The sequence below is a fragment of the Hipposideros armiger genome, unplaced genomic scaffold (genome assembly GCF_001890085.2).
Source record: "Hipposideros armiger isolate ML-2016 unplaced genomic scaffold, ASM189008v1 scaffold_226, whole genome shotgun sequence".
NCBI classification, from domain to species: Eukaryota; Metazoa; Chordata; class Mammalia; order Chiroptera; family Hipposideridae; genus Hipposideros; species Hipposideros armiger.
Genome location: NW_017731576.1, coordinates 2,710,513 through 2,737,603, shown reverse-complemented (window position 1 = coordinate 2,737,603; position 27,091 = coordinate 2,710,513). Strand labels below are relative to the sequence as shown.

General features: G+C 39.9%; 1 protein-coding gene across 2 annotated transcripts in view; it reads right to left on the bottom strand.

The window, feature by feature from the left end:
- Positions 1-26,706, bottom strand: part of NCK1 (NCK adaptor protein 1) — a 90,907-nt gene extending 64,201 nt beyond the window's left edge. The window contains exon 1 of one of the 2 annotated variants that reach the window (XM_019654598.1): positions 26,587-26,706. The gene's annotated coding sequence lies outside the window, so the exon portion shown is untranslated. Of the gene's footprint in view, positions 1-26,156; positions 26,237-26,586 lie in introns of those variants that run through there. The other variant, XM_019654599.1, reaches the window with a different exon arrangement.
- Positions 26,707-27,091: the final 385 nt, after the last annotated feature.

The following is a 27,091-nucleotide window of genomic DNA, read 5'->3' as shown; positions in this document are numbered from 1 at the left end:
TAATGAAGATTGACAAAAGAGTACATTAAATCCTCTTTTTTCCTTAAAATGAGTTGTGAAATATAATTCACCCACAAAATTCACTGATTTTAAGTGTAGAGTTTAATGAATCTTGACAAATGTATAAAGTTGCATAACCTGCACTATAATCAAGATCTAAAACATTTCATCACCCCACAAAGTTCCCTGGTGCCCCTTTACAGTCAACCCACATCCCACGGCAACAATTGATGGACTCTCATCACTATACAGTTTGTCTTTTCCTGAATTCCTTAAAAATGGGATCACATAGTTGACCATATTAAAATTTGAAACTTCTGTTCATCAGAACTCCTTATTATCAAAAACATCAACATACTTTTGAAACACTAATAAAAAAACCCTTACTAAAAAAGACAAAACTCTAGTAACATCAGGATCACTGCAAAATACAAATACCGGCTTATCAGACATAGAGCTGAACAGGTGGCAAGATGGGGATGGGAATCTTGCATTCTGAGAGGAAGCAGAATTTACACTTGCTCTAGAAATGTGACTGTCTTCCCCTGCCCAAAATGTTCCTCAACATTTACAGTACCTCTGCCTCACACCGCCATCCAATGGCTACAAAATGTTTGCTTCATCAAAATGGGATCCTTCTTAACATCACCTTAAACCAAAGAACCCATTTAATGGTGAAGGAGAAATACAGGCATACCTGGGGTTCGGTTCCAGACCACTGCAACAAAGCAAATATTGCAATAAAGTAAGTCATGATCTTTTTGCTGGTGGAGGGTCATGCCGTTGATTTGTGAAAAGAAACAAAAAACAAAAACAAAAAAACCATGAAGCTCAATAAAACAAAGAATGCATGTAATAATAAGCATTTGACCATGGCACTCACTGGTCCCACCACAGATCACATCACCAGGAAACTGCCAGACTAACAGAATGATGGAATGGCATATTAAAGGCTCAACTAAAAAGTCACCCTGTAGGTCTTCCAGGATGTAGTATATGCATTGAACTGCTATGGTGATATATCCCTAATATCTAGAATGCATAAATACAGAAGCCAAGGGGTGAAAGTTGGATTGACTCTTTTCATCATCAATCCCAGTAACTCACTTGTGGATTGTGTGTTTCCCATCCCCACAAATCAAAACCTCTCCTGTATTAGAAGTCCTGAGGGTAATGCTCCTGCCAGAGAACACAGTAAGTAAGAGTTCCACTGAGCCTAAAAGCTACAGCCACCACTTAGTCATTGTGGGCTCCTCATGCTGACAGACTAGCAGGCAAAGAAATTAATAAAACTATACTAACAGTGATAACTGACTCTGATTATCATCAGGACCTGTTGTACCCAATGGGGGTAGGGAGCAGTCTGTGTGCAACTCAGGGTGTTTCCATGCTTAGTACTACAGTAAGCAAGAAATTGTAGCAACTATGGTCCATAAAAGGCAAGGCAACTAAGGGCTCAAATCCCTCAAGGATAAAGTCTAGAGGTCACAAGCAACCTAGAGCAGCTGAGCTGCTGACCCAGCATAAAGGAAGTTTAGAATGTGTATTTGAAATAAGAAAATGATGAATATTTTCCTGTTGCAACACCAGTTGCAGCAACAGGTAGCACTAGCTTACACCACAAACCCTTAAATTTCTGTGGAAGAGACTGCGTTGATTCAGTGATGGATCAGAAACAATGCATGGGTCCAAGCAGATCTAATCAGAGCCCGAAGCAGATTTGTGGTAATCTGTTACACAGAAGTAGGAAACCAGTACCTCTAGAATCAAAGGAGAGACCAATAGAAAGAGGTAGCCTCTATCAGAAATTTCTTATATTTCATCTTCATTGCTCTTGGCCTCTCCTGTGATTCTAGCTGTACTAGTTTCATACTGCTGTGTAACAAACTGCCAGAAATTTAGTGGCTTAAAATACCACAAATTTAACTGTAACTGAAAAATCAATTAATTTTTAAAACTACAAATTTGTTATCTTTAAGTTCTGGAGATAAGAAAGTCCAAACAGGTTTTATAGAGCTACAAATCAAAGTCTGCATTCCTTCAGGAGGCTGTAAGAGGAAAATCCATTCCCTGTTTATTTCCTTAGCTACTGCCACATCATGATCTCTGCTTCCATTGCCACATCTCGTTCTTGGACTTACACTCCTGCCTCCCTCCTATAAGGCTCCTTGTGATTACACTGGGCCTACCGGTAATTCAGAAAAATTTGCAAAGTCCCTTTTGCCATGCACGGTAACATATTCACAGGTTTAGAGGACTAGGATGTAGCCATCTTTGGGAGACTATTATTCAGCCTACCACACTAGTAATAAGCTTAGGCTAATGGTTCCAGGTAGGTTTTGACTTACTTCCCCCATAGTATTCACTGTGATTCATTTGCTTTCTGCCCTAGGACTGGGATCCCACTTAGCAGGCTCTTGTGTGCAGCCCTAAAAGCTGGGGGGGGGGGGGGGGACTTACACCTCCTGGGGTAACTGTCACCTGATGGGAGAACAAGAGCAGATGATATGTTTTACTCCTGTCCATCCATGAGTAGACAATTTGAGAAGTAACTTGATCCTCAAAATTCCCACTGGGATTCAGCCCGAGTTGCAGCAGTACTGAATAACTCGATAACACATTCTTGTATTGGCTTTTCTTGTTTCATTCACCCTGATCCCCTGCTCTTGTTCTCTAGGATCATCTGCCAAGTAATAAATTACGTGCACGCAACTCTTTGCTTTCAGATTGTACATTAGGGGAGACGATGGGGAAGATATCTGGTTAATACAGTCAAAGAGTTTTAGACACAGAAAAGGGAAACATGATGGTTTAATAAAATGAAAGCTATATACATAGTAGGGTATCTAGTCTTGACACTATTACTGTATAACTTTGGGTCAAATTTCTTAACTTCTCTTAAGTTTTATCAATTGTAAAATGAATGGACTGACTTCCATTATTATCTACAGCTCCTTTCACCTATAAACTTTTATGACACAATAAACAGTGGTACAGATTGGTGAAAGGGTACAGCAGAAAGGCAGAGTAGTGAGATTATCACCAAAGAAGCCTGCCAAGGAAATTGCTGGAATAAGCCAGTCAGAGGGTAATGTGGTCTGGATTCGAAAAGCCATGGAAAGATTAGAACCTTCATACACTACTGGTGGGAATGTAAAATGGGATAGCCATTTTGGAAAAACAGTTCAGCAGTTCCTCAAAAGGTTAAACATAGTTACCATATAACCCAGAAATTCCATTCCTAGTTATATACCAAGAGAAATGAAAGCATATGCACACATAAAAACCTAGACTGAAGTTGAACACTTACATTACACCATATATAAAAATAACTCAAAATGGACTAAAGACCTAAATGTAAGAGCTAAAACTATAAAACTCTTACAAGAAAACAGGACAAAATCTTCTGAATTTGGCAATAATTTCTTAGATCTGACACCAAAAGCAAGGCAACAAAAGAAAAAAATCAGACTAGACTTCATCAAAATTAAATTCTTTAGAGCATCAATAGACACAATCATGAAATGGATGATAATAGTTGCAAGTCACATATCTAAAAAGGGATTCATACCCAGAATACACGAGTATTAAAAAAAAAAAAAAACACCTTACAATTCAACAACAAAAAACAAACAGCCCAGTTAAAAAATGGGCAAAGGACCTGAATAGATATTTCTCACAAATTTCACACGAATACCCAAGAACCACAAGAAAAGATGCTCAACATTACTATCATTAGGAAAACGCAAATCAATACCACAATGAGATACCACCTCACACTCAATCAGGATGGCTATTATCAAAAAAACAGAAAATAACCAGTATTAGTGAAGACACAGAGAAAGTAGAACCCTTGTGTATACTGCTGGTAGACATGTAAAAAGGTTCAGCCACTGTGGAAAGCCGTTAGTGGTTCCTCAAAAAATTAAAAATAAAATGACCATATGATTCAGCAATTCTACTTCTACGTACATACCCAAAAGAAATGAAAGCAGGGGCTTGAATGGATATCTGCACACCCAAATTCATAACAACATTATTCACAACGTCCAAAAAGCAGAAGCAACCAAAGTGCCCATCAAAAGATGAATGGGTAAATGTGAAATATACAATCAATGGAATATTACCAGCCTTAGAAAGGAAATTTTGAAAACAGTATGCTAAGTAAAATAAGCTAATCACAAAAGGACAAATATTGTATGATTCCACTTATATAAGGTTCCTAGAGTAGACAAATACGTAGGGACTGAAAGTAGAATGGTGGTTGGCAGGGGTTAGGGGGATGGATGGCAGAATAAGAAGTTAGTGTTTAGTGGACATAGAGTTTCAGTTGAGGAAGATGAAGAAGTTCTGGAAATAGATGGTGGTGATGGTTGCACAACAGTATGAACGTATTTAAAGCCAAAAAACTACACGCTCAAGAAGGTTAAAATGGTAAATTTTACATGTATTTTACAAAAGTGGTATATAAATGTTCATAACAGTATTACTCATAGTAGTCAAAAAGGGAGAAACAACCCAAATGTGCATCAACTGATGAATAAATAAAATGTGGTATAGCCATACAATAGAATATTATGCAACAATAAAAAGGAATGAAGTACTGATCCATGCTATAATATGGATGAATCATAAAACATTATGTTAAGTGAAAGAAGCTAGTCACAAATGACCACATATTATATGATTCTATTTATATGAAATGTCCAGAATGAGCAAATCTATAGTGACAGAAAGTTGATTAATGGTTGCCTAGGGCAGAGGGTAGGGGATGTTAGAAGGTAAAAACCAAAAGGAGTGGGGTTTCTTTTTAATGATGTAAATGTTCTAAATTGTAGTGATGGTTGCAAAACTGTGAAAATACTAAAAGCCACTGAACTGTATACTTTAATAAGAGAATTATATGGTATATGAATTATATCTCAATAAAGCTTTTTTTTTAAGCTAACAAGACTCAGTGACTGAATGGAATTGTAAAACGAAGCAAAGGGATGAACAAAAAATAACTACAATGGAATAGAAATATTACAGTTGAATTTTTTTTTTTAAGATTTTATTGGGGAATTGGGGGAGGGGAACAGTGTTGGGGAATTGGGGAAGGGGACCAGCCAAGTTGTTGTTCTTCAATCTTCGTTGTGGAGGGCGCCAGTCACCATCTGGCTTCCCATCAGCAGTTCGTGGCCTCTAAGCTCAAGGTGCTGTATTCAATCTTAGTTGCGGGTGGGCGTAGCCCCCATCCCATGCGTAAGTCGAACCAGCAGCCTTGTTGTTAAGAGCGCATACTCTATCCACTGAGCCATCCGGGCGGCAGCTCAGCTCAAGCTGCCAACTTCAGTCTTAGCTGTGGGTGGGCACAGCCCACCATCGAACAGGCAATCTTGTCACACCAGCTGAGCCATCCTGCCACCTTTGGCAGCTCAGTGACAGCTCAGGTGCAGTGTCACTGGCCCATGTGGGAATCGAACCAGCGGCCCTGTTGCTCAGAGCTCACGCTCTTAAGCCAACTCAACCAACTAAGCCACTTGGCCAGCCCTACAGTTGAATTCTTGTTCTGTCATTTATTATGTGCATGACATTGAGCAAGTTACTTACTCTCTGTGCTTCAGTAACACCTACCTACAGGGTTGTTGTAAAGATTAAACAAAATCTGGGCTGGCCGAGTGGCGCGATGGTTAAGAACTGGCTTGGGATGCCAGAGGGCCCCGGTTCGGATCCCACATATGAGGGCCAGTGACACTGCCCTCCACAGCTAAGATGCTGAACAACAGCTCAACCTGGAGCTAGGCTGCCGTGAGTTGCCGGCGACGGCATAGGCTGCAGTCCCTGTGGCAGTGGGTTGCCATGGGCTAGTAGCCAGCAGCCAGCGTAAGCGGCCAGCAGCCGCCGTGCCGTCCAGAAACCGGCGACTGATCTGCCCGGGAAGAGCGCAATGATGGTTCCAACTTGGGCCAGTGAAGCAACGTCCTCCACAACTGGACTGAAGAACAAGGGGACGGCAACTTGTCTGTTGCCCTTTCCCTAATTCCCCAGCGCTGTGCCCATCCCCCCAATTCCCCAATAAAAATCTTAAAAAAAAAAAAAAAGATTAAACAAAATCTTAGTAAAATACTTAGTACAGTGCCTGCTATATAATTGTCCTTTCCTGCCCTATCCACTTACCTAATGCTAAAAATTCCACCACCAATAATATGGAAATATAAATTCAATGATAGCTATATCTGAATTTCATGATAAGAAAATTATGTTTGTTCCAGGTAGCAAATAACCTAAAAGTCACCAATTATATACTACTGACAAAGCAATTTTCAACTGCTAATTTACTACAAGTTGAAACCCAGGGCAAAGGGAATTAAACTTTAGGAAACTCTTTTCACCATTTATCTCACTACAACTTTTTCTCCTCCCTCCTTCATTTTTAAACACTTTTTTCCTTACTTACCTGCCTTTTTACCTTGTCCTTTATTCCGACCTATACTTACTTAGACTGCTATTGATCATGAGAAAGGCCAACAATAACTTACTTTTTTCCCATTATAATGCATGTTAAGATTAAAAATGACTGATCATGCAAGCTATGGAGCAGTTATCAAACTCTGCCCAGCTAACCCACCAAAGTGCCCTAAACAAAAAGATGAACAAACTTTAAAAAGAAGAGAATTGGAAGGAATGCAAGAAAGCTCCTGCTTTCCCTTGTGTTAATGGCTCTCTTACTTGTTTATCTGGAGACAGAATCCTGTGGCACCTACAGAAAGTAACTAGAATTTTTCCATACTATCCATAACCAAGTTCCACTACCAAAAAAAGTCAGATGCTCTAAGAAGTTGGTATTAGTACAATTTGACATATTAAACTATAATTCCATTTTAAATACCCCCTCATTTCATTTCAATGTTAAATAAGAATTTATTCTCAAACTATTTTAAAGGACAATGCCCTTTAAAGGGACACCTGCATTATAAACGCTTCCGGAATAAGAGTCAGTGAAAGGATGTGGTTAAGAAGCATAAACAGATGAACTGCCATTGTACTGCTATGATTTTGTATACTTTCAGAACAGAAAATTCCTACTAAAAACATTACAAAATAAATTCATAAATGTTATCTCAATATAAGCTTTTAGTACAATTCTTACTCACTGTAACATTTAAAGAAAAATTGCTACAAGCCTAGAAGCCTTTTCTGCCTCCACAAACTCCATAATGCCTAACTTAATGACTCCTTGATGCCTAACTGTATTATCTCGTTGTATTGCACTTCAGAAATGTTTACTGGACACTTAGTGCACAGAGCAAATATGTTAAGTACTTTTAGTACAATATGTTAATAATCCCCATAGCAACCTTATGAAGCAGGTATTAATATCACCATTTTATAACCTTCATGAAAGGTAACATTTTATAACATTCAAATGCATATCACAAGGAATAGCTAGCCACACCAGAGGCAGCCAATCTAACCATCACTTTCTTTAAACTCTATGCTGGTTTCCTTAACCCTGGATTAAAATTGGTTCTCCTCCCCCTTCTCCACCTACTCCTGGTTTCCATTTCTGGCTCCTCTTTTTTCTCTCTTTAAGTCATTTGCTCTTCTCAAATATATACCCTCTCAATAGAGTATCCATTTTTTATGGCTTCATCTTATCACCTTTGGCTGGTTGAATATCAAGTCTGTAATTCCAATTGTATCTTCTAATCCCACCTACTATTCCTCAACATTTCTACTTGAATGCCTTGCTATCATCTCAAACTCAACATGTGTAAATCCCAATTTATCATTATCACCAAAAAGCCAAATCTTCCATCCAACTTCTTTACTTCTGTTAATTACAATCACTATCCTCCCATTCACCCAGACTCCCTCAATCACACAGCAATTTGTGTTGGTTTTCCTTTGAAATGTGTCTCATTCATCTTTTTCTGTTCCACTGATACTGCAATCACCAAAACTCAAGCCCTCAGCAAGTCACCTAAATTATAATAAGGGTTCTTGGTTATAATGCATTCCAGTCTCTCCACTTTAGTCTGTTCTGATGCATAGTAGTCATTCACTCGTACAACACATTTACTGATAGACGTGTGTGCCAAGCATTGGCTGGGTGCTGCACGGATATCAGTGAGAAATACCTCTTTCTAGCAGAGGACACAGGTAGCGCATAATTCTTCTCAAATAAAATATAGACTGTGATAAATATAAATACAGTGCTATCACAAAGGACAGAGAACAGCAGGGCTACTTAAGGATTTTAGTTAGAGATGGATTTTAAGCTGACACTTTAAGATAAAAGGAGGCAGTCATGTAAAAATTTAAAGTGGAGTGCTCCAAGCAAAGGAAACTACAAAACACACAGTAGGAGGGTAAAAGCTTGTCATGTTATGGGATATGATCTAGTCCAATGTGACTTGAGATTACTAAAGGGGAAAAGTGGTACAAAGTAAGGTTGGGACAGACATAGGCCAATTTTACTCTATGCATGGTAAATCAGTAAAGGATTTTTTTTAAAGCAGGGGCGTTCTAATTCAATATACACTATGACAGAGACTGCTAGTGCTCATTAATTAATATTTGTGTTGTCCTCTCCTTCATTAGCAAACTGCTTTACTACATTTCCCAGCCACCCTGTAGTTAGGTGGGATCATGTGACTCAAGTTTTGACCAATGGAATGTGGGCAAAAGTGGTATGTGCGACTTTTAGCCTAGACCCTAAAAATCTTCCTCCATATTCTCTTCCCTTTTCAAGACAACATGTTGGTAATAGTGATGACTTAGAAAGATAGAGGAGCCTGTGTCCTTGAGTGGCTGCAGGGAGCAGAGGAGTCCCACTCCTATTCCATCACACATATACACTGGATCGTGATGTAAAAAAGTAATATAAACTTCCATTGTACTAAGCCACTAAGATTTGTTGCTTATTAGAGCTGTTAGCATATCATGACTAATACAAAAATCTTAAAAACATTGCTCTGACTGCTGTGTAAAGAACAAGTTAAAAAGAAAAAAAAACAGTAAAATAAAAAGATCACTTAAGTCTCAACTACAAAAAAACAATTAAAAAACATAGGACTTAAATAGACATTTCTCCAAAGATATACAAGTGGCCAACAAGCATATGAAAGGATGCTCAACATCACAATTCATCAGAAAAAAACAAATCAAAACCACAAAGTGATATCACCTCAAACCCATTATGATGGTTACTATAAGAGAGAGAGGAAGGAGGAGGAGAAAGCGGAGGAGGAGGAGGGAGGAAAAAATGGAGGAAATAACAAGGATTGGTGAGGATGTGGAGAAACTGAAACCTTTCTGCACTATTGGTGGGAATGTTCAATGGTGCCACCGCTATGGAAAACAGTATGGCAGTTCCTCAAAAAATTACAGAGAATTATCACATGACCCAGCTACTCCTGAAAGTAGAGACTCAAACAGATATCTGGTACATCCATGTTCACAGCAGCATTATTCATAATAGCTATTAGGTGGAAGCAACCCAAGTGTCCATCAATAGATGAATGGATAAACAAAATGCAGTATACAAGTATATAATCAATAGAACATTATCAGCATGAAAAAGAAATTTTGACACGAGACAACATGAATGGACCTTGAAGACATTATGCTAAGTGAAATTAAGCAGTCACAAAAAAGACAAACACCATATGATTCCACTTGTATGAGGTACCTAGAGTGGCCAACTTCATAGAAACGGAAAGTAGAATGGTGGTTGCCAGGGGCTAGGGAGATGAGAGAATGGGGAGTTGTTTAATGGGTACAAAGTTTCAGTCTTGCAAGATAAAAACGTTCTGGAGACTGGCTGCACAATGTGAGTATACTTAATACTCACGTTAGGATGATAAATTTTATGTTATGTGTATCTTACAACAATTAAAAAAACAGAGACGGGTGGAGAAAAAAAACACCAGTCAATATAATCATTATGTTGTACACCTGAAACTAATATAATGTTATATGTCAATTATATCTCAATAAATAAAAATAAATGATGAAATACTACAAATCTCTACTCAAAAAAAAACACAAAAAACAAAAACAACAGCTAAAAGACCAACAGTCCAAATAAGATACAATGATAGCTAAGACTTCAGTGGTACAGTGACCATGCAGATACAGAACAAAAGAACTCAAGTTGTATTTAGAGACAGAAGAGACAAGACCTGATGAATGGATTGAAAGTGTGTGGGGGGAGGGGAAGGAGAGTGAAAAAGGAATAAAATATGACACCTGGCTTTTAGCTACTGAGTGGATAGCAATACCATTTAATGAAATGGGAAAGATTGAGGAATGAACAAATGGGAGTGGAGGGTACAGTTTAAGAGAAAGGTAATCAAGACTTTATTTTTATTTTCTTAAGCTCAAAATACCTAGGAGATATCCAAGTATCAGTATTAAGGAAACAGCTTGATATGTGTGGCCTATTGTATTTTCCAAAGATGGCTATCTCCCATCCTACATGCTTTTTTTACTGTGTGATTTAGATCCCAACTTTTAGTGGAGGGACAGTGAATAAATCTGAGTAGGCTTATTACTATGAAGAACTGAAGCTATGCAACTTCCAAAGCTGTCACAAAAGGTGTTAGTTTCTGCCAAGACACCCTAGCGATGCTTGTTCTTGGAGCCTGGCCATCATGCTAGGATGAAGATCAAGCAGCCTAGGTAGATGGAGAGGAATCAAGGCAGGCCCCCAACCCACAGCCAGCCACGGAAGTGCCAGCCAACTGTTAACAGCAACTTGTCAAAAATGTAAGTTAGCCATTTAAAAAATGTATCCCTCAGGCCAGCCGAGTGGCTCGGTTGGTTAAGAGCTCGCTCAAGAGTTTGAGCTCTGAGCGACAGCAGTTCGATGCCTGGCCCGAGCTGAGCTGCCAACAGGTAGCAGGATGTCTCAGATAAAAAAAAATTAAAATAAATAAATAAATAAATAAATGAACGAATGAATGAATGAATGTATCCCTCCACCAGCCTAGATGATACCACATGGAACAGAAACAAGCCATCTCCACCCAAGTACTGCCCAAATGCAGATCATAGATCCATGAGCAAAACCAAAACAAAACAACCCCCACCCCCGGCCAAGGTTATTGTTTTAAACAGCTCAGTTTGGGAGTGATTTTTACACAATAAGAGATAATGGATACAATATGACTCAAGTTCTGGGCAGGGATCTTGCCTGAGATACAAATTTGTGAACCAATCATATACCAACACTAGTTAAAAATCACAGGGGGCCAGCCCAGCAGCTCAGTTGGTTAAGAGTTAGCTTAAGAGCATGAGCTCTGAGCAACAGGGTCGCTGGTTCAATTTCCACATGGGCCAGTGACGCTGCGCCTGAGCTGAGCTGCTGTTGAGCTGCCAACAGGTGGCAGGATGGTTCAACTGGTGTAACAAGACTGCCTGTTCAATGGTGGACTACGCCTGCCCACAACTAAGACTGAACTCGGCACCTTGAACTGAGCCACTGCTGGGATGGCTCAATGGATAGAGCATGTGCTCTTAAGAACAAGGCTGCCGGGTTCAACTCCCAAATGGGATGGTGGCTATGCCCACCTGCAATGAAGACTGAACTAGGCACCTTGAGCTGAGCTGTCTCCCAAATGGCTCAGTGGATAGAGCGTGCGCTCTTAAAAACAAGGCTGCTGGTTCGACACCTGCATTGGATGGTGGTTACACCCACCCACAACTAAGATTATAACACAGCACCTTGAGCTTAGAGGCCACGAGCTGCCATCGGGAAGCCAGATGGCGACGGGTGCCCTTCACACTAAGATTGAACAACTTGGCTGTTCCCCTTCCCCAATTCCCCAACACTGTTCCCCTCCCCCAATTCCCCAAAATCTTTAAAAAAAAAAATCTAAGCAAATAAATGACATCACTAATTCAACTCCAAACTCTTTGACAATTGCCTAAATTGAGACGTATAGATATCTGGTATTCTATTAATTTCACTGTCAAAATTAATTTCAATGCCTTCCCTCCTGCTCAGACCCGGACTTAATGTTCTTTTATCTGATAATCAGCATTCAGGCAATCCTTTTTTTTTAAAAGATTTTTATTAGGGAATTGGGGGGATGGGAACAGTGCTGGGGAATTGGGGGAAGGGGAACAGACAAGTTGCTGTCGTTTTGTTCTTCAGTCTAGTTGTGAAGGACATTGCTTCACTGGCCCAAGTTGGCACCATCATTGCGCTCTTCCTGGGCGAGGCAGATCAGTCGCCGGCTTCCGGACGGCCGCTCACAGCGGCTGCTGGCCGTTCACACTGGCTGCTGGCCGCTCACGCTGGCTGCTGGCTACATACGGTAGCCCTTGGCAACCCACTGCCATAGGGGCTGCAGCCTACATTGTCGCCGGTGACTCACGGCAGCCCAACTCCAGGTTGAGCTATTGTTCAGCATCTTAGCTGTGGAGGGCGGTGTCACTGGCCCTCATATGTGAGATCCGAACCGGGGCCCTCTGGCGTCCCAAGTCAGTTCTTAACCATTGCGCCACTCAGCCAGCCCAATCCTTTTTTTTTAGGTGTCACTGGGGAATTGGGAAACGGTAACAGTGTTGGGGAATTGGGGAAGGGGAACAGCCAAGTTGTTGTCCTTCAATCTTAGTTGTGGAAGGCGCAGCTAGCTCAGTCGTCATCCAGTCATCATCCAGCTCGTCATCCAGCTGCCCAACAGCAGATCATGGCTGCTCAGCTCAAGGTGATATGTTCAATCTTAGTTGTGGATGGGTATACCACCATCATAAGCAGGAGTCGAACCGGAAACCTTGTTGCTAAGAGCGCACACTCTAACCACTTAGCCATCCGGCCACAAGTCAGCAGCTCAGCTCAAAATGCCGTGTTCAATCTTAGTTGCGGGTGCGCATAGCCCACCATTGCGTGTGGGAATCCAACCAGCAACCTTGTTGTTAGGAGCACGTTATCTCACTAGCTGAGCCATCCTGCCACCTGCTGGCAGCTCAGGGCAGGGCAGCTCAGGGCAGGGCAGCTCAGCTCAGGCGCAGCTCACTGGCCTATATGGGAATCGAACTGGCAACCCTGTTGCTCAGAGCTCGGCTCCTAACCAACTGAACCACTTGGCCCACCCAGGCAATCCTCTTTACCATCACTTTAGGGATCTCATTTCTCTCTCTAGAATTTGATTTCCTGTTTCCTATAACTCTCATCTTCCTCTTTCATTGGGGTTTGCGCCTTACTTTTGGTGGATGGAGCAAATCATACAATAGCTTTCTGAGAAAGGAAGCAAGAGAAATTTTTGGAGACCCTGCATGTCTTAAAATGTCTACACTCTATATGCCTATGCTTAATAATTTGTCTGGGTAAATAATTTTGACTTGTAAATCATCTTCCCTCAAATTGTGAGAGCACTGCTATCTTCTAGCTTGTGAGGCTGCAGTTGAGAATACTGAATCTTTGTAATGTTGCCCATCTGCCCCCTCTGGAAGTTGGCAGGATCTTCTTTGCCACATGTATTCTGAAATTTCACAATGACACGCCTCGGTATCAGTGTGTACTGGTTATTAAGTTATTGTCCCTGACTTCAAACCTACTCTTTTCTTCTCTGCTTTGTATGCTGGGGGATTGGAACCCTGCAAATCACACTTCTCCTTTAATAGCTGGCTCCCTATTCAACTGCCTATAAGGGGCACTAGAAAGACACTGGAAAAATAAAGGAAATACTCCTCCAGGTCAGCATCAAACAACCATCAACAAATGACCTTCACTCTGGCAATAGCAATGGTTCCAATAGCACCAGTTGGTTCTAAGTCAGCAAGTTTTTGCTTTTGTTTTCCTGCCATTGCCAGACCAGCCTCATCAAGCCTTCTAAAATACTTCCTGAACAGGCAGTAACTCCTCAGAAACCTGAGTTTCAGCTCCTCAAGGCCACTTTTCGAGCTTCTAAATTCTAATCTCAATCTCTTCTCTTTGTTCTCCCAGCCCTAGAGGCTAGTAATTAAATACTTAATACAATTTACTGATTATGTGACTATAAGTGAAATGAATAATTAAACCAATTTTACCATAGGCTAATTCATATAAACAAGACTTATGTTCCTAAAGCATCTTATAGTTATAAGAAAACAAGGTTAAACAAAATTACTTTATCCATGACTTTGAAGACCTGCTGTACTTCCTACGCTTACAGTACCTGTGATACTGTATTGCCTTTTCAGTTCTCCAACTATCTACTGTATTTGTTTCTGAGGGCTGCTGGAAGAAAAGTAACACATATTGGATTGGCTTAGAACAGAAATCCATATCTGAAAGCACCAGGGAAGGATCTGTTTCAGGCCTCTCTCCTAGTATCTGGTAGCCTCAAGCATTTCTTGGCTTGCAGGTGACCGGCCATCTTCCCTGTGTCTGTGTCCAAACTTCCTCATTGTTTTTAAAGAATACCGGTAATATTAGATTAGGGCACATGCTAATGACCTCACTTTAAATTGGTTACCTCTATAAAGTGTATTTCCAAATAAGGTCACATTCCAAGGTACTAGGGTTTAGAGCTTCAACATATCTTTTTTTTGGGGGGGGGGGCGCAGGAGGACACAATTCAACCCATAATATCAGGCTAAACAATTTTTTATATGAAGTTCTAATAAGTGATGTGGTCTCCATTTTCCTGACTAGACCCTGATTGAAAGTGTGTATCTACTTTCAACCATTTTCCTGAGTAAGCAGAACGCTCTCAATCTGCAAAATGTTTAACTCTGGGGATTTAAAAAACATATTTCACTGATATTTCTTCTCTGTTCTTTTCTCTGTTCTCTCATTGGCACTTCTGTTATTTGGAAGTTGACCTCCTAAACTGACCTTTTATCTTTTTTCACCTATTTTCCAACTTTTCCTATACTTTATGAAAGGTCTCCTCTACTTTAACTTCCATTCTTCTATTGTTTTCTTGTTGCTACTATGCTCTAATTTTCAAGAGCTCTTTTTTTTAATTCTGATTGTTCCATATTCCTTTTTTTCTATTTGTTTTGCTCTCTTATACTAAAAGCTTTTCTCAGATACCAGGTGATCCTTAATTCATATTTAAAATTAGGGCCCTAAAAGCAGATTGTCAATAACTTACAGTTTTTCTTCTTGGGATAGTAAGAGAAGTATCCTTTATTTTCCTACTTGATTACCAAAATTCTAGAACCCAAAGAGAAGAGGCCTCAATAAGGGTCCCAACACTCAGCACATTTACTTAATCCAAGTGTTTTCCTGTAGGACACCTGGCCTTCAATTAAGTCTGGTACCCACCTCTCTCTGAGATACTCTGTCTCCTGCAGGGGATAAATCTTCAGTCTTCTGCTGGTGCAGTAAAGAGGGCAGTCATTTAGCTACACAAATTAATGGAGATCTAGGTTTAAGCTGTTTTGGTTTTTTTTTGTTTTTTTGTAAGAGCTTACTGAGATATAACTCACATGCTATACAACTGACCCATTTAGAGCATACAATTCAATGGTTTTTAGTACATTCACAGAGTTGTGCAACCATCACCACAATTTTAGAACATTTTCATCATATCAAAAAGAAACCCCATACCTTTGATCAGTCATTTCCCATTTCCCTCAAATCTTCCCCACCTCCAATATGTGGTCTTCGTGATTGGCTATTTTAATAGCTCAGCATAATGTTTTCAAGGTTCATTCATCTTATAACATGTATCAGTACTTCATTCCTTTTTATTGCAAAATAATATTCCACTGTGTGGATATACATTTTACTTACCCATGATTCGGTTGATGGACATTTGGGTTGTTTCGTCTTTTTGGCTACTATGATTGGTTGAGCTGCTTCTTAAACAGTTTCAAGCAGTCCTATTTTTAGCATCACTCTCATCTCCTTTGACAAAAATGCCTGATGCTACCAATTCCTCAGCCAGCGTATTCTTTTCCATTTTCCTACTGCCAGTTTAAGATTAAACACTTTTAAGTCTACTAAAAAGTTTCTATCAGTCTGTTTGCTTTCCAGATTTCAAATTTTATTGTTTCTTCCATTCTCTTTACCTGTGTAGTTAGAATCTTTTAAAAATATCTTTTACTATTACCTTGGTGGGCTTTGTAGGGGAGGGGAGTAAAAGTAAATTCATCTTTTCACTCACCCATCTTTATCCAAAAGTCCTTTTAATTACTTTTAGTTTTTATTCTGTCTAACATGTATTTTAAGGCTATATACTTTCCTTTAAGCATGGCTGACCTGTATCCCTTATAGTTTCATCATTCGTTTCAAAATAGTTTGTTATTTCTTTTTTAATCACTGGGTTACTTAGAAGTATACTGTTTACTTTCTAAATAGCTGACAATTGTCTAGTTATTTTTTGTAATTAACTTCTGGCTTAATCCCACATGTGAGAGCACACACTCTAGAATTATTTCCATCTTTTTTATGATCCAGCATATGGGAAAAATTTCCATAGGCACTTGAAAAAAAATCTGTATTCTGCAGGTGCTCAGTGAAATGTTCTATGTATGTCAATTAGACTCACGTGTTAATTGTGTTATTCAAATCTTTTGACTTTTTTGTCTTATTGTTGTACTAATTAGAGAAGTATGATAAAATATACTACATTATGCTTATTGACTTGTCTAATTCTTTTAGTTCTGCCAGTTTTTGCTTACCAGGTTAGCAAAAATTAGAATGATAACACACAGTTAAGGAACACTTTGTTGACTGATAAAGGTTTGTTGATTGCTAACAGTTTGGCAACAGTTAGCAACATTTTAAACATCTATATCTTTCAATCCAGTTATTTTATATCTAGAAATTTATTCTAAAGCTCTTAATGTGCACCAAATACTGCTTAGAAGTTAAATGGATTCACTAGTTCTCATTTAAACTTTATAATATAGGTATCAGCCCCATATTACATGAGAAAAATGAGGTTTACAGAGGCCTAAGCTTAAACAGCTATGAAGGCAATACTGAAATTTAAGCTGATTCCAGAATATCTAAATTTATATATACTGACATGGGAGGATGTTTATAAAAACCAAATCAGAAAATACAACATAGCTTTTTTTAAAAAGTGAGCATGAATTTGTATCTTCTGAAATATACACTATTAAAAAGGGATAAATACTAAAAACAAGATACAATTCAAAGGAAAGAATTATACAAGAAAACTGATGAGAACGCTCACATAATTAAGACGAAACATAACTGAGTTTGTCCACAGCCAGAACATTAAGAAAAAGACATTTTATTTCCTATAAGAATGTAATTCCTGTTTCTCCCACTCTTGATATGTGGCTCACATTAATACTCCCTCATTTCATTTCTGACTGATATCAGATGGAAAAATAAAACCACACATATACGTGTGTATATATCCGTGTGTGTGTGTGTGTGTATACGTATATGTATACACATACACATGTATATCACTGCCTAGGGCAGCTTCTTGCCTAGAGCCAGTTTATTCTGCCAGCTATGATTTACCAACTACAGAAACGGCTGATGAAAATGACTCATTTAAATTATGACTTGGGGGCCAGCCGAGTGGCTCAGTTGGCTAAGAGTTGGCTTGGGAGTGCAAGCTCTGAGCAGGAGGGTCACTGGTTCAGTTCCCACATGCGCCGGTTCAGTTCCCACATGCGCCAGCAAGCTGCGCCCTCTACAGCTAAGATGGTGAACAACAGCTCGATCTGGAGCTAGGCTGCTGTGAGTGGCTGGTGACAGGATAGGCTGCAGTGGGCTGCCATGAGCTGCAGTCCAATGGCGGGCGACCAACTGTCTCATCCGGGAAGAGCACAATGATAATACCAACATGGGCCAGTGAAGTGATGTCCTCCACAACCAGACTGAAGAACAAAAGGACAGCAACTTGTCTGTTCCCATTCCCCAATTCCCCAACACTGTTCCCCTTCCCCAATTCCCCAATAAAAAAATCCTATAAAATATGACTTGCACCCGTTCTCAATATGACAATTGTCCCTTTCCCTATTCTTCAAAATACATGCACCTATGTTCCATACTTGGATGACAAGACAAAGAACAATGTACACATACACATATCATGTGTTCTGTGATTTATTTCATCAACAGTTTGCTTTTCCTACTCTTATATTTTACATTAAAAATACCTCACATCAAGGGCCGGCCGAGTGGCTCAGTTGGTTAAGAGCTCGCTCAAGAGCTTGAGCTCTGAGCAACAGTGGTTCAATTCCCAGCCCGAGCTGAGCAGCCACTGAGCTGCCAACAGGTGGCAGGATGGCTCAGCTTAAAAAAAAAAATTCTCACATCCCTGATAATACGAGTATATCTTACCAATTCTTAGTCATAACTGCCATGATATGCACTAGACTAAATTAAAACAAATAGCTTCAGGAAGTTCCAAGATTGTGAAGCTTAAGTATAGGTAAAAATAGTAGTAGGCTAGGAACAGCTTTATTAAAGGGAATCAGAAACTTTATAACAAAGACAGGGTAGGGACACTTTTTCTGTAAAGGGTAGTAAATATTTTAGGCTTTGTGGGCCACACATGATCTCTGTCATTCATATGTGTGTGTGAGTGTATATAGTCAGACAATTAAGTTCACAAACTTGTTGCAACAATGTTGCTAGCCTTTTTTGATTATCAGAGGGATTATTCATTATGATTATTCATTTGTACCAACTGGACAGTTAACCAAGTTTACTATTTGGAAGTACTGAAAAGGCTGCGTGAAAAAGTTAGATGACCTGAACTTTTCACCAACAATTCATGGCTCTTACATCACGACAAGGCACCAGCTCATATGGCACTGTCTGTGAGGGAGATTTTAGCCAGTAAACAAACAACTGTATTGGAACACCCTCCCTACTCATCTGATCTAGCCCCTAATGACTTCTTTCTTTACCCGAAGATAAAGGAAATATTGAAAGGAAGACATTTTGATGACATTCAGGACATCAAGAGTAGTATGATGACAGCTCTGATGGCCATTCCAGTAAAAGAGTTCCAAATATGCTTTGAAGGATGGACTAGGCGCTGGCATTGGTGCATAGCTTCCCAAGGGGAGTACTTTAAAGGTGACCATAGTGATTTCAGCAATGAGGTATGTAGCACTTTTTCTAGGATGAGTTCGCGAACTTAACTGTCCGACCGCGCACCTGTGTGTTTATAACACTTTAAAAATGTAAAGTCAAATAATTCTTAATTGAGGGCAGTACAAATAGATTTTTTGAGGGGTTCCAATTAAAACAGTGGATTAAATACATAAAAGTTTTTTGGCAGTTGTTGTTTTTACAGGAGAGCAAACAGCAACAGAATTTTGAAAGCTAAAAGACAGATGGACAACTGGTAACTAACTCACTTAGTGAATTCCGGAAAGGTGAAACCTAACCCTAATTCCTGACAGGAGTTGAAAACCCCAACTTATACCTTGGAATCCTCAAAAGATTTAGGAACTGGCAGCACCTGATACTGCTTAAACTGAGAAAAGGGTTAAATAAGGAAGAGTGGTTGAAAGTTGTCTGAGAAGCCCTTAAATTCTTACAAATTTCCTTCCCAAATCTACCTGATGGTGGCTACCCCACTCTAACTAGGAGTCATCAGATATAAAGATCTGCATACCCTACCAAACGTGGGGGAATGAGAAATCCAGTCCCTTACACACACACATACACACACACACACACACACACACACACACACCACAGAACAACTGGTGGCCAAACCTTCAGCCCTCAAGCAGATTGAGTGTTCCCCTCATGAACCTGACACAAGAGGAAACACCTCCCAGAAATCAGCCTTTTCTCAAAAGGGGCTCACGTGGACCACCATGCAATGAAGTTCAAAGTCTTTAAGTCCCCATCAATTCAGGCCTTCTGTCACAAGATAACACACAAGGATTACTGACACCTGAAGTAAGCCTCCAATATAAAAGTTACAAACCAATACAGAGAGTCTGAAAAAAGAATAAAAGTTTTTTTAAAAAGTAATTTATAGCCTCAAAAATTAGAGAAGCTAGTGCATACATAAAACAAGCACAGGATGTTCTCTATTAAAAAAAATGTTAAAGGGAAAAAAGGAGCCCTTGGGAAATCAAAATCTTGACAGCAATAATGAAATGTTCAACAGAAGGCTTAGGAAATAAAGGACGCCTCCTACAGAAAGAAAGCAAACAGATTAGGAGGTGAAAAACAGCAGAAAGAATAGAGGACTAGTCTAAGAGATCCAAACAAATAACAAGTTTCAGAGAGATAGAAACAGAAGGGAAAGAGAAAACCATTGTATGGACTGAATTGTGTTGCCCCCTAAATTCATGTTGAAGTCCTAAACTCCAATGTGACTGTATTTGGAGAGGGCCTTTTATAAGGTAATTAAGGTTAAATGTGGTCATAAGGGTGAGGCCCTAATCCAAAAGGACTGATGTCTTCCTAAGAGGAGGACAGAGAAAGGCCTTGACAAGGCGTGAAAAGGTAGCTGTCTATAAACCAGAAAAAGATCTCAACAAAAACCAACCCTGAAGCCACCTTGATCTTGAATTTCTAGCTTTGAGGATTATGAGAAAATAAATTCTGCGGTTTAAACCATCCAATCTGTGGCATTTTGTTATGGCAGCCCTAGAAAACTAATATAACCATCAATGAAATAAATCAGTTCATCCCAGAACTGATGAACATAATTTTGCAGATTTTGAGGGCACAATGATATCCAGGAAAACACACAAAAAACAGATGTATGCCAAATTACACCTTCATGAAATTTCAGAACACAAGAGAAAATTCCAGAAAGGCAAAAAACATTAGATCAGAAAGCAGAATGGCTTCAGAATTCTCAAAAGGATCAGAAGCTAGAAAACACTGAAGAGACACCTTGAGAATTCTTGAGGGGAATTATTTCCAACCTACAATTCATTACCTAACCAAATAAAGTGGGAAGACAAAAAAAAAGATTTTCATTAATGCAAGATCTCAACCTTTCACAGGAATTTACTGTAGGATATACTCCATCAAAAGGAGGGGTCAAACCAAAAAAAGAAATACATGATTTACAGAGAATAGATGTAACACAGGAGAAAGGCAAAGGGAGTCACCAGTTTTATGGGAAAAAGAGAAATCTTAGAAAACTACTATGGACCAGCCAGAAGGCTGGGTTGAGCTGGTTCAAAAACTGGTAGATAAGGACACAGCAATTCTACTCCCAGGTATACAGACCCAAAAGAAATGAGTGTCTATGTCTACTAAAAGACTTCCAAGTAAATGTTTATAGCAGCTTTGTTCATAATAGCTAAAAAACTGGAAACAAACCAGCTATCCATTAAGGGTGAATTTTTTTTTTAATACTGTATATTCATCCAATGGAATACTACCATCAGTGAAAAAAAAACAACTATGCTGCACCCAACATCATGGGTGAATCTCACAAACACAATGTTAAGCAAAGCTAGCCATCCACAAAATACTATATACTGTATGGTTCCCTTTATATGACGTTCAAGAACAGGCAAAAATAACCTATAGTGATATAAGTCAGAATAGGGATTATTTTGGGGGATAAGAGATACTGATTGAAAGGAAGCATGGGAGAGCCTTCCAGAACACTGGTAATATTCTATACCTTGATCTGGGTGATGGATATATGATGTCTACAAATGAAAAAATTTATTGAGGCACATACATTGAAATTTGTACACTCTGCAATTAAAAAAAAAAGTTAACAATACTTTCTCTAAACAACTTTCTAAAGAAATTAATGAGATTTTCAATTAGATTCCACAACAGGAATTAACCAAAAGAAGAAAAACTTTAAGGCCTTATATACAAAGTTCTTTATTTCAGTTATTTACAATAATACTTTTTTTTTTAACCTGCAAATAACAATAAACAAGTGCCACGCAAACCCTGGACTTCTCTGGTATGAGAGAGAAATTATTATTTGGCATCTTTCTGCTACTAGCAGTCAAATTTAATACTAATTACCCTAAGGAAACCATCTGCCTTAAGAAAAGCATGTTCACAGGTTCCAAAGCAAAAAAGGGCTTTACTATTCAAGGCCCAAAGAGCAGCCTAAAAGAAAGGGAAAACGGCAAGAGACAAAGCTAAAAGTAGACAAAAGACAAATCATGGAAGGCCTTACAGGCCTTTTAAAGAACATGAAATGGGGGGGAAAAAACCTTCCCAGGGCAGAATTGTTGGGGGGTGGGGGAGGGTGTGTGAAAGGAAAGGGGTTAGTACCTGGAGATGATCGAGCATTTCCAAGGAAAAATTTCCAATGCCTTGTTTAATAACACATTTTTGTAATATAGCTGGAATAATTAAAAAGTTCAAGCACATTTAATTCTTTGCTGTATCTATTATTTGAGTTGATCTAAATACAACATGATTTGGAAGTATGTACTGAAATTTTGGGGAGGCTGATTCTTTGAAAACAAACAAACCAACAAAAAAACACCCTTTTTAGATGCATTCATTTTTTTAAAAGATTTCCCCAAGCCATATTCTACTGCTTTATTCAATTGGTCTGTTTGAACAAAAGCAGAAAATTATTCATACCATACTTATGTGCAATTTTAGGAATAAAGAACAAGAGATTCAGTGTTTCAACAGTTTATTTTAGCAAATTAGTTATTTAAACAAATAAAAACAAGCCATTATAAACAATCAAAAATTAAAAGAAAAATAGCTTCTAACCTGTTTCAGACCAAAAGATTAAATAAAGCATTTCCTCCAGAGATATTTTACCTAATAGTTTTCTGTCTTATACCATTCAACTCTTGCTATAAAAATCTAAGAAAAATACCAAGGCAACCCTACACTGCTATTAACAGAACTTTAGAGTTAAGAGGGAAAAAATGTGAAGAACAAATGTATAAAAAAAAGTTCTCTAAGTCCCCAAATAGAACAAATGATTTTCAGAATGTTTTGCTCAATAAGCAGATTGCTCTCTGGTTCTTGACAGATGAACAAAATGACAAAGTAGCAAAATGTAAACGTATTACTGTTCTAACTTTAAAAAGAGAATTAAGAACATTTAGCTAGATCATTAAATTTAGTTACCTGATAAGCCCTCAAGGGTTTCCTCCAAACCATTATTGTTTCCACCTACTTTCAAGGCCCCCAAAGAGTCAGTCTATCAAGAAACTGAAACAAACTAAACTCCAGCAGTAAGTAAAACTTGTAAGAGATTCATTCACTTTTTAGTGGGTCATAGGACCTAACTGTAGAGATACTTTTGTTAAGACTGCTTGATACATCTAACAAGCATAGCAAAAGGCGGCACCGTTAACTTTTAAATCATTGTTTCAATAATTTAAATAATGCAGGTAATGAAGGTTCCTCTGCCCTTATAAAAACGTTCTGAATTTATGAGAAGGCATAAGTACACAAAATGCAAAGTAATGTGAGGCAAACAACACAAAACAACATTGCAAGACAGGACTAGTACAGTTTCATAAAGAATACACAACAAATTTCTAAAAATATACAGAACTTCAGTTAGGAAATGAAGTAGGAAATCAAGGGTTGAGTCGCAGCTCTGCTACCATTACAAGATGTATGAATTTTAGTGCAGTTATTCTGTATGGACTGCATTTTTCTCATCTATAAAATGAAAGGTTGGATTCCAACTTTCCCACAATATTGTTCCATGATATGATGATACATGCCCATATCAGATTAAAAACCAATAATAAAATAAGGGCTATGGGTTCAAAGGAAAACACAGAGAACAGAAAGATCTGGAAAGCTGCACTGAAGGACCAAAAATAAAACTTCAACAAAATTTGTCTTCATTTGCTACTTGCGTTCTTTAGAGGAGGAAATTTCTTTTAAAGAACAGGTAGAGTGCACATTCAAAGTTTCAACAGATACAAAGGTAGAAAAACACAAAGTCTAAATAAAAACAAGAGATTAGTTTGGGTAGAGTGGACAGCTCCTATAGAGAAATAGTGCTGTCATTAGAAAAAATAGGGTTTGAGCATATTGTTAAAAGGCTAGGAATTCTGAACTACACTCTATAGGTAACAGGGAGCGATTGCTAGTTTAACAGTGAGGGATGTGTTCAAAGCATTATTTTAAGATTAGGCAGAAAGCTGAACATATTGAATAGGAAGAAAAGGCAGACTGAAAACCCAGTTAAAAGCTAGTGGAAATGAATAGATACCTGAAAGAATTTTTTTTGAAATGGCTGATAAAAATTGGCCAATATTATGTGGATTGAGTAAGTCCAAGATAAAACCAAGGTTTGTTTCTGGGTAATTGAAAGCATATCATCAAACCAGCATATGGAATCAATTTTGAAGAAAGGACTATAAATTCTATCTTTGAAAAAGTTTAAAATGAGGATCATCCAGATAGAATTGTTGCCTTAATTAAATAATCTTCAGATGTCATTTCTGGCCCTGTCAGTTGTCTTCCTAAAACAAGCACAGCAAAGTACTTATGAAGAATTTGTTAAATGCTTAGTGACTTCAAAAGTTTCCTCCAGGCCCGCCGAGTGGCACGTTGGTTAAGAGCTGGCTTGGGATGCCAGCTCTGAGTAGCAGGGCCCTGGTTCGGATCCCACATGAGGGCCAGTGACGCTGCCCTCTACAGCTAAGATGGTGAACAACAGCTCGACCTGGAGCTGGCCTGCCATGAGTCGCCGGCAGCGGCATAGGCTGCAGCCCCTGCTGCAGTGGGCTGCCATAAGCTACCATGAGTGGCTGGCAGCCAGCGTGAGCAGCCGGCAGCCATTGTGAGCCGCCAAGAGCCTCGGTGAGCGGCCATCCAGAGGCCGGCGACCGATCTGCCTTATCCGGGAAGAGCGCAATGATAATACCAACATGGACCAGTTAGGCAACGTCCTCCACAACTAGACTGAAGAACAAAAGCACAGCTACTTGTCTGTTGCCCTTCCCCGGATTCCCGAGCACTGTTCCCGTCTCCCAATTCCCCAATAAAATCTTTTAAAAAAATAAAAAGTTTCCTCCAATTTTATGTATTGACTAAATAATCATTTAGTCTTCATGTGTACGAAGTAAACATTTGGTATTTTTCTATATTATGAAGGTGAGTAAATTGTAAAAGTTATTAAACTATGATTTAAAAAATGGACATCTGTATTTATTAAATAAATCAAGTCTTCCTGACAAGTGATTTATAACAATCACATCAAATCTACCTTGAGCTTTGGCAGAAAAGTTCTCCAAGGTCCAAAGGAAAATAAATCCAGCAGCATAAAGTATCACTCAATAGCTAATAAAACATTCTCTGTATGCTTCAAGTTTTATTTACATGGACCTGAAAGCAGTGGTAAAATCTGGACTAAAAGATAATGCTTAGAAAAATAAAGCAAACAATTTAAATTTTAATACGTGAACAAGCACCACAGGAGTCTTGAACACTCTGCAAATGTGTTTACCGATATTATAGCTAATTCCTACAGATCACAATTTTCCCAAAGAAGAAAATCCCAGAATTTGTGATCAAGATGGAATGAAACTACTACTAGTCAACCAATGCATATTTCTTCAGTTACTGTCAAACTATGAATGAGATGCCTATTTAAAACACTGAGTATTATTGACAATTACCAAACAAACAAAACCTTCTTAAATTATTTCCCCATTTACTTTGTGACCTCGCTGGAAATTGAGACTGTATGTACAGTGCTTTCCAGGTGCTTAATCAATTGTATGGTTGGTTTAAGATTTTTAAAAATTAATACCTTTTGCAACACTTAGCCGTTTTAATCGGACACTGAGCTTCCTTGCTCATCACCCAAGATGGGAGTTAGAAAATTCTCCTTAACTTCATTCTTTCCTAACTCGTAAGGCTTCTTACCAAATCTAATTATTTTTAGATGACCAGTTCATCAGTTCGACAGTAACTGAGCGTCTATAATGCTATGGTTCTTAGCCCTGAACAAAATCCTGCTTCTCGAGCTCCTAACGGCAAATTTAACTTCATGGAAACACGTAAGAAAGGTTACAAAACCAACCTATCGAGATAATTTTTTTTTTTACCGGATATATTACAACTCAAGTCAAAAGCTCAAGCAACTCACGTACGAATTTAAAAAAAAATACGATTAAAAAAATAACCCAGATTTCCCAAGAACCAGGGAAAAGGCTGGAGTGGGGGGAGGGGCAGAGGGAGCATCCTGTGGATGTCCACCCACCGCACAGGGCACGGGTCCCTCCCTCCCCTCCTCTCGAGCTGGAGGTGAGCGCGCCCGTTCCTTCCCCTACCACGTCCATACCTTCCTGCCCTTGCATTCCGCCACAACAAGCAACATGACTTTGGGGAAGGAAAAGCAACAGAGAAGCGCGCACACCGTACACTCCACCTTCCAACATCGCAGGGGCCGCCAGCCAGGGCGCTCACACAGACCTGGCGCTTCGGGGACGGACAGGGAAGCCGCGGGGCCGCGCCCCCAGGGCAGTGACCGGAGGGTGCGCCAAGCCACGATGCAAACGCCCAGGTCGGGCCAAGCGGCCTCCCCGCCCCCTCAGGCTCAGCTCCTGGCCCGCAGACGGCGCCCCCCGAGCCAACTTCTCCGGGAAGAGGAAGCGACGCAGCTAATAACAGGCTATGTGAACGCAAGGGGCAAGGAAAGGGTCTCTGTGCGTCTGCCTGCCGGCAGGGTCGTCTCTCCTTCCCTCTGCCGAGCCCTGGCGGCCCCAGCTCACCTGAGGAGGGCACCCGGACGCCGCCGCGGCCGCCGCGATGGCCGTTACGGCACGAGGCCTCCGCTCACCCGCCGCGTAGCTCTCGGGAGAGGGGCGGGGCGCGCGCAGCAGGCGGGGGGGCTGCAGCGCCGACTGGCCGCGAGGCCGCGGGCGGATCCGCGCGGGCAGGAAACCCCCTCCTAACCTAATTTGATAGGCTCAGCCGCCCCCTTCCCTCCCATCCCTGACGCGAGAGCGGACTGCGCTGCGCTGGGATTGGGCGGGCAAGCCTGTCAATCAAGCGCTGTGCTGGAGTGAGCGGACGTTGACCCCGGTGAGAGGGTGAGAATCGCCGGACCTCACCGGGATTCGCGCTGTGTTTTCCTCCCTGGCTGACTGCTTTGGTCTTTCCTCCTCAGCGCCGCGGGAGATACCCTATAGCAAAAAAATGGCTGCTTCCCGAAGTCAGCTCCAACTGCCCTGGGATCTTCCTTCTGGTTTCTGCACCTGAAGAGGATCTTGCCAG